The following is a 7,560-nucleotide window of genomic DNA, read 5'->3' on the forward strand; positions in this document are numbered from 1 at the left end:
AATAAATAAATAAAATCTTAAAAAAAAAGATAAAATAAAATGGTTTCATCAGTGACAATCCAGATGCTGCCCTTCCAACCCAAGAAAAGGTGAAATGGTGCTGGGTGAATAGAAACTCTGTTCAGACATAACCCAAATGAACTTTCAAAAATACACCTCCTGAAACTTTCAGGATTTGTATTTCTGTAGAAAGGATTTGGGTTTCCACTTAGGAGCCTATGTAACTTCATCCCTGGAGAATTTTGAAGACTAGGTTAAACCTGAAAAATTGTAAGTCTCTAGAGAAGTCTGTCTCTCTTTCTTTCTGTCTTTCTTCTTCCTTTCTTTCAACTTCAACCCATATTAGAAAATTTATGTTTCTTTTGTGAGTCCATTGGTAGGCTGGAGCCAACCCATTCAGGCCTAGGAGAGCAGATTGTTAGGCTTTCAGAACTTCTTCAAGCTGACTGTTAAACACAGCCATTATTTAAAGTTACATTATATAAACTAACAAACTCAACATAAATATTCCAAACTCATTATTTCTTAATCTTTTTACTATACGCCCTTATTTACCTATGCTCTTGGGATTACTTACATCCATTGTATCTGTAGGGCATATTACAGTGCAATTTTCCCAATTGTGAGTTCAGCAGCATTACCCTGGTAGCTTGAAACTAGCCATGATGGAAGTCTTTACACCAGTGAAACTGGCAATTACTATAAATCAGGGCTTCATTTGGTCTGTTGATTGTCTAGATTGAGATGCAACTCCATTGTCAAGTATGGTTCAAACTAAGTTGTTTATAGATACAAGAGTCCAGCAAAAATCAGTGAAAGCATTCTGTGAGAATCAATTTACTATATAAAATTTACAGTAAACAATATTTGTGTATTTTATTGTCTGTAAATTATATGCTACTTTATATTAAGAAAACTATGATAGAGCTATGCACATATACCCTTATACATTTTCTTAGAGAGCTAGCTGTTAAACACTTAGCAATAAATCACTGGCTGTAATCCAGGATACACATAAAAATGTATATGTAGCATATGAGTGAAGACACCCACTAAGAGATACAAAGACATAGCTGTAAATATAACTCTATGATAGTTACTGACGGAATTTGCCTCTGCTATGTATGAGATGTTCTGATATTTTCTGTTGAGTTACAAATTCAATTTTTAGAAATGTTGATCATGACCCATCGAACTGATTTTACAACTCACAAATGGGTTCTGTAGTTTGAAAAATAGGAGGTTTTAAGGCATTGGAGGACCATGCCCTGCCCTTCCCCACCAGAGGGTGATAAAAGACCATGAATAACAGGGTTCTCACCGCCGGAGGCTACCATGGTAGCACCCAATTACTCGTTTCATTCCTTTTTTTTACCTATTTACCAAGTACTTGTTACAAGTATATGGTCTCTGACCTCAAGGAACTTAAAATCTAGTGAAGGTGATAATCCTTCATTTACTTAGCCAAGCAACATTTATTAATTTGCTATGTACCAACAACTGGGCTACAGGTTAGGACTTCCAATGTGTTGAATAGGTGAGTTTCCTTAATAACTGAAGATTTATCACCCTTTAAAAACACAATTTCCCTCGTTGGAGGCAGAATCACTAACTCTGTGGAATGGTTGCATGGAAATCATCTGAGGTTACCATTGTGCTTTGGCCAGGTTGGACATGCATATATAGAAGCTAAAGATTCAATAAAAGCAAAATGTAAGTTTGTGCTGCCTTCTCATAATGCAATTTTCTTCTGGGGACGTCTGGGTGGGTGGCTCAGGGGTTGAGCTCTGCCTTCAGCTCAGGGCGTGGTCCAGGGGTCCCAGGATCCCGGGATGGAGTCCTGCATCTGGCTCCCCGCAGGGAGCCTGCTTCTCCCTCTGTCTGTGTCTCTGCCTCTCTCTGTACCTCTCATGAATAAACAAATAAAATCTTAAAAAAAAAAAAAAGTATTCTTCTTTATTATCACATTACACTATAGTGCCCTTGATTTATAGAGATTACATTCTTCCAGAGTGGAATACATAAAAATCTCAGTGTTTGCTTCCATTGGAAAAAATATCTTTTTTTTTTTTTTTAAGATTTTATTTATTTATTCATGAGAGACACAGAGAGAGAGGCAGAGACACAGGCAGAGGGAGAAGCAGGCTCCACGCAGGGAGCCTGACATGGGACTTGATCCAGGGTCTCTAGGAACACACCCTGGGCTGAAGGCGGCGCTAAACCGCTGAGCCACCAGAGCTGCCCTGGAAAAAAGATCTTTATTTTAATAATCATCTTTGGTCTGTCTTAAAGTATTATTGGCCTGAATCACTTGTTTAAATGGCAAAGAACAGGAGGCGTTTATGAATTAGGAGAATCATTAAAGATCCTTTTTAAAAATACACTTTAGGGGCGCCCAGGTGACACAGTTGGTGAAGCATCTGACTCTTGGTTTCAGCTGGGGTTGTGATGTTGGGGTTGTGAGGTGGAACCCCGGGTTGAGCTCCATGTTCAGCGAAGAGTCAGCTTAGGACTCTCTCTCCCTCTGCCCCTCCCAACCTCTCTCTCTCCCTCCCTCTCTCTGTAAAGTAAATCTTTTTAAAAAACTAAAAATAAAATACACTTTAAAGACTTAAAAAATAAAATACACTTTACAATTTACTTACTCGCTTGTTTATTTTTAAAGGTTTTATTTATTTATTTGACAGATTGAGAGAGAGCACAAGCAGAGGGAGCAGCAGACTCCCCACTGAGCAGGGAGCCTGATGCAGGGCTCAATCCCGGGGCCCTGGGGTCATGACCTGGGCCTATGGCAGCTGCTTAACCAACTGAGCCACCCTGGTGCCCCACACTAGTTTATTTCTGTCCTCACTACTTGAATGTCAAGTCCAGAAGGCAGGGAACATTGCCTCTCTTGTTCACTGAAGGATCCCGAGTATCTAGAACGATGGCTGGGACCCACTAAGCACTCTTTTTGTTGTTGTCAAATAAATTAATGAATCATTATTAATATGCTGATGTAAAGGAAGTTATTTTATTTTATTTTTTAATTTTTATTTATTTATGATAGTCACACAGAGAGAGAGAGAGAGAGGCAGAGACATAGGCAGAGGGAGAAGCAGGCTCCATGCACTGGGAACCCGACGCGGGATTCGATCCCGGGTCTCCAGGATCACGCCCTGGGCCAAAGGCAGGCGCTAAACCACTGTGCCACCCAGGGATCCCAAGGAAGTTATTTTAAAGTGAATTTTTTTTTTAATAAACTGAAGAGAAGATAGAATAATAATTATGAAATTATTATTTTCTAATCTTATGGGATTTCCAAGATTACAAATCACCAGGAAAGGGATTTTCTGGTCCATAAAGTGTGAACGATGCTGCAGTGGAATGACAGTGGATTTAGTAGAGGATGCTTGGGGCCACTGAGGAGAAGACCCCATAGGACCAAGAAAAGGTCAGGGAAGGTCTTGGAGGATATGACCTCTATGTAAGTGTAAACGTCTGCAGTAGAGCCCCTGAAGCCAGGGGTTGTTCAGGAGAACAGTGGGAAGCAGCCATTCCAGGAAGAGCAACCAGCAGGTGCCCTTTTGTTGGCTGGTGTGTGTGTGAAATAATTCTCTGTGGGTTGGGGGAGGGGGCAGGCAGCCCAGTAATTCTCCCAGCGGGCAGCCCTCACTGGCCATAGCTCCTGGCCAGCCAGCAACAATTCCTTCCTTCTGAGCTCTCCTCTGCAATGCCTCCCCCATTCTTAACCTCTGGCTACCTCTTTCTGGCCAGAGGGGACGACTAGCCACTCCCTGGGGTGAGGCAGCTGAGCAAAGCCAGTGTCTGCCAGAGGCCAGGCTGCCTGACTGCTAACAGGGAGGGGGTTGTATCCTCTGGCGGTGCCCCCAACACACACAGCCCCAGGCTGCTCCTCTTGTGGGCACAGAGTCAGAAGGGCTGGTGCAGGAGGGTGGGGTTCGGCCTTGCTCATCTGCAGGCCACAGGGAGAGCAGCAGGAGGGGCTGCCTTGGATTCTGCACCACCCTCACCAACCCTACTCCCTCCTCCACCACCCCCACAGTCTCCTGCAGCCCCCAGACCCTCCTATCTCAGGTGGTCACAGGGCTAAGGTTTTGTTGTCTGAAAAAACGCTGGTAAAGCTAGAAAGAAAAGCAAGAAACGGAGTATCCCAGTGTCACAGAGCAGTTACCTGTAGGATAAAAGGAGGGCGTTGGAATCAGAAGGAGTACAGGCAGTGTTCTAGCTCTTTACCTGGGGAGGTAGTCAGATGTTTACTTTAAAAAATTGATTAAACTACATATTTATATTTTATAAATCTACTACACTTGTTATATTTCACAATTTATGAGATGGTATATATTTTTTAAAAAGAACACCAAACAGGGAATAAAATACCCAGGTTCTAAGAAGAACTATTGTACTTTTTTTTTTTTTTAAAGATTTTATTAATTCATTCATGAGAGTCATAGAGAAGCAGAGATACAGGCAGAGGGAGAAGCAGGCTCCCTGCAAGGAGCCTGATGTGGGACTCGATCCCAGGACCCTAGATCATGACCTGAGCCAAAGGTAGGTGCTCAACCACTGAGCCACCCAGGTGCCCCTAGTTTAACTGAACCCTAATTGTCTGGCACTGTGCTAGGTGCTTTATTGTTTTTGACTCATTCTTCTCACAACCACACAGGTAAGTACTGCTATTACCTCATTATGCAAACACTGAGACACAGAGAAGCTAAGGACCTTAGCCAAGGTCACACAGCTAGCAATGCATCAGACCTGGGATTCAGACCCGGGTCGTACGCCAGTAGGACAAGTCACCTACCTCTCTGTTTCTTCATCTGAAAAAATGAGAACCCTACGGTGTCAGCTTTCTCGCCCGGATAAATAAGCGAGACCTTACTGTACCAGATGCCATGCATACAGTAGGCGCACAATAGATGGTCACATCTGAAATAAAGATGCTCATCTTTGGCCGCTCATAGTAACTTGTGAGACAGGCCCAGCACCGTGTCACTGTCCCCCCTGAATAGATGAGAGGTCTGACTCAGTTCTCAGGGCGCAGAGGAGCCAGGAGGCCCAGCGACTCCCCCTGGTCCCTCCCTGGTCCCTTCCCGCCCTGGCCCTGCTGAGCATTTAGGGTCCTGCGGCTGCCAGGATGTGGCCGCGGGGCTGGGCTCCGCCTGGCGCAGGAATGTGGGGCGCCTCGGCCGTGGTGGCCAGGCTGGGGGCGCTGACACTGAGGCTTTTCCGCTCCAGCTGCGCCGGCCGGCGACACAGCAAATTCCGCGACCACACCTGGCTGTGCAGCTGTTCAGGCTGGACCCGGAGGACGATTCCCCAGTCCCCTGGACGCCGGCCCCGCAGGGCACGGCCTTGACCCCTGGCGGCCTCACGCGGGGACTGCGGGCCAGGGCGCTGGAGCACCGGGCGCCCCCCTCGGCTTAAGCGGCTTAAGCGCCCTGGCCAGCCCCATCCTCCAGCTTCCCCCACCTTTTTTGGAGGAGACAAGTCCTCTCCGACACCCAGGAGGTGAGGGGCTTCCTGGCTCAGCCCCTGTGAACATCTTGCTTAGAATCTTAAGTGGGAGAGGCAGGACCCTTAAAAGGCACCCCTTTGGTTTCAGGGTTCTGGGGATCCATGGGGAATCAGTTCCCAAAAGGTTGGACTGGGGTGAGGTGCTCCCTCTCCCTAAAGGGCTAAGCCCTGGTCTGTTCTCCCTGCCTCCCTCTCAGCCCCGGGGCCCCCACAGGTTGGTAGGACTGGGCATAGGGCAAAGCACAAAGGAGGATCTCAGGTCCTCGCCCGTTCTGCAGCTGCCGTGACATCCAAAGCCTCCTACTTGCAAGAAAGAGCCTTTGCTTACCTCTGATCCCATCTCTCAACCTCCCTCTTACACTTTATCCCCAGAGTCTTCCTTAACCTGCTTTTTTTTTCAGTTCACATGAGCCAGATTCCAGCTTGCCTCAGAGCCTTTGCCCATGCTGTTCCTCACCTTGTACTACTGCCCCCCAACCCCCACCCCTCTGTCCCAGCTTCATCCTCCACTCATTTTTCTGCTCCTGCTCAATCATCATGTACTACTAACATTACCACTCATAGAGTGTCTTGAAAATTCTCAGGCCATGACTCTTCTACATGAAGTTTAGGATCAGCTTACCAACTTCCTCTAGAAAACTTAGAATATTGGTTAGAATTATATTGAATCTAAAGATTTATCTAGAGGGCACATCGGTGGCTCAGTCGGTTAAGCATCTGCCTTCATCATTAGTTGTGATCCCAGGACCCTGGGATTGAGCCCCACATTAGGCTCCTGCTCAGAGGGGAGCCTGCTTCTCCCTCTCTGCCTGCTGCTGCCTGCTTGTGTTCTCTCTCTGTGTTAAAAAAATAAATAAATAAAATCTTTAAAAATAAATAAAAATTAATCTGGTGAGAACTGACAACACACCCAAGTTCACTAATAATGATGTGATGTGTTGGAGTCACTGAACATAGAGACAGAAATCATACAGCTCCTTCCCTCAAAGAGCGTATTTGCTCATTGTCTTCCATTTTTTTATTTTATTTTATTATTTTATTTCATTTCATTTCATTTCATTTCATTTCATTTCATGAGAATAGATCTCATTGGGCCCATTTTGCAGATGAGGAGACTGAGGCTCAGAGGCATTAGATGGCTCGCTTCAGGTCCTATGGTGAGGAAATGGAGTCTGACTCACAAAATCTACTCATTGAGTCAGTTTGGTCTATGGGTTTGGCTTATGTGTGTCTCTGTTTGTGTGTTTGCATGGAGGGTGTGTTTCCATGCACCCAGAGTGGAAAAACATCTATATTTGAAAATGGATGTGCTGTAAGGTTGAGTGGGAGTCCAGACATGTCCGCTCTGTTGGATGATGATTTCTGTTTGCATTGATCTTGGGGTCTTAGGCTACGTGTGTAGTGTTGGAGGTTTTGGTGGGTGTATGGGGGAGGAAGTATGTGTTGTTGGGGAGACAAGAATGGGATATTTCTGTTGACCTGTGTTTTTTTTCTTATGTAGGATTTTATTTTATACTTGTGGAAAGAACTCTTTTAAATTAAACAAAGGTTTTTTAAATCATATATAACTAAATTTTTTATCAAGTGCTGAAATCTCCAGTTTGCAAGATGAATTTTTGCACATATTGATGCTGTGCCCACTACTTGGATGACAATATAAGGCAGATATAGCTCCTCATAGGGAGTTGCCTCGTGCCCCTGAGTGTAGCCACTGATCCAACTTCCATTACCTTAAATTAGTTTTACCTGTTCTTGAGAAGTCTATCAATGGAATCACAGTGTTTCTGCTTGGGGAGGTTAACAGCTAACATTGAATAAAGTTTGCTTTGTTCACATATCTCACCTAATTCCTCATAATTGCCAAATAAGCTAGCACCTATTTATTGTTCCCATTTTACAGAAGAGGAGACTGAGGTTCTGAGAGCGCTCAGAGCCAGGTCACCTGTCTGAAACTATAGCTCTGCTCCTTGCTCACTACTAGACCATCCTGCCTCCTCCTAGGTAAACTTCCAAAGAGGTGACACTGCCATCTGAGTGCAGAGA

Source organism: Canis lupus, chromosome 24, assembly GCF_003254725.2.
Source record: "Canis lupus dingo isolate Sandy chromosome 24, ASM325472v2, whole genome shotgun sequence".
Taxonomy (NCBI): domain Eukaryota; kingdom Metazoa; phylum Chordata; class Mammalia; order Carnivora; family Canidae; genus Canis; species Canis lupus.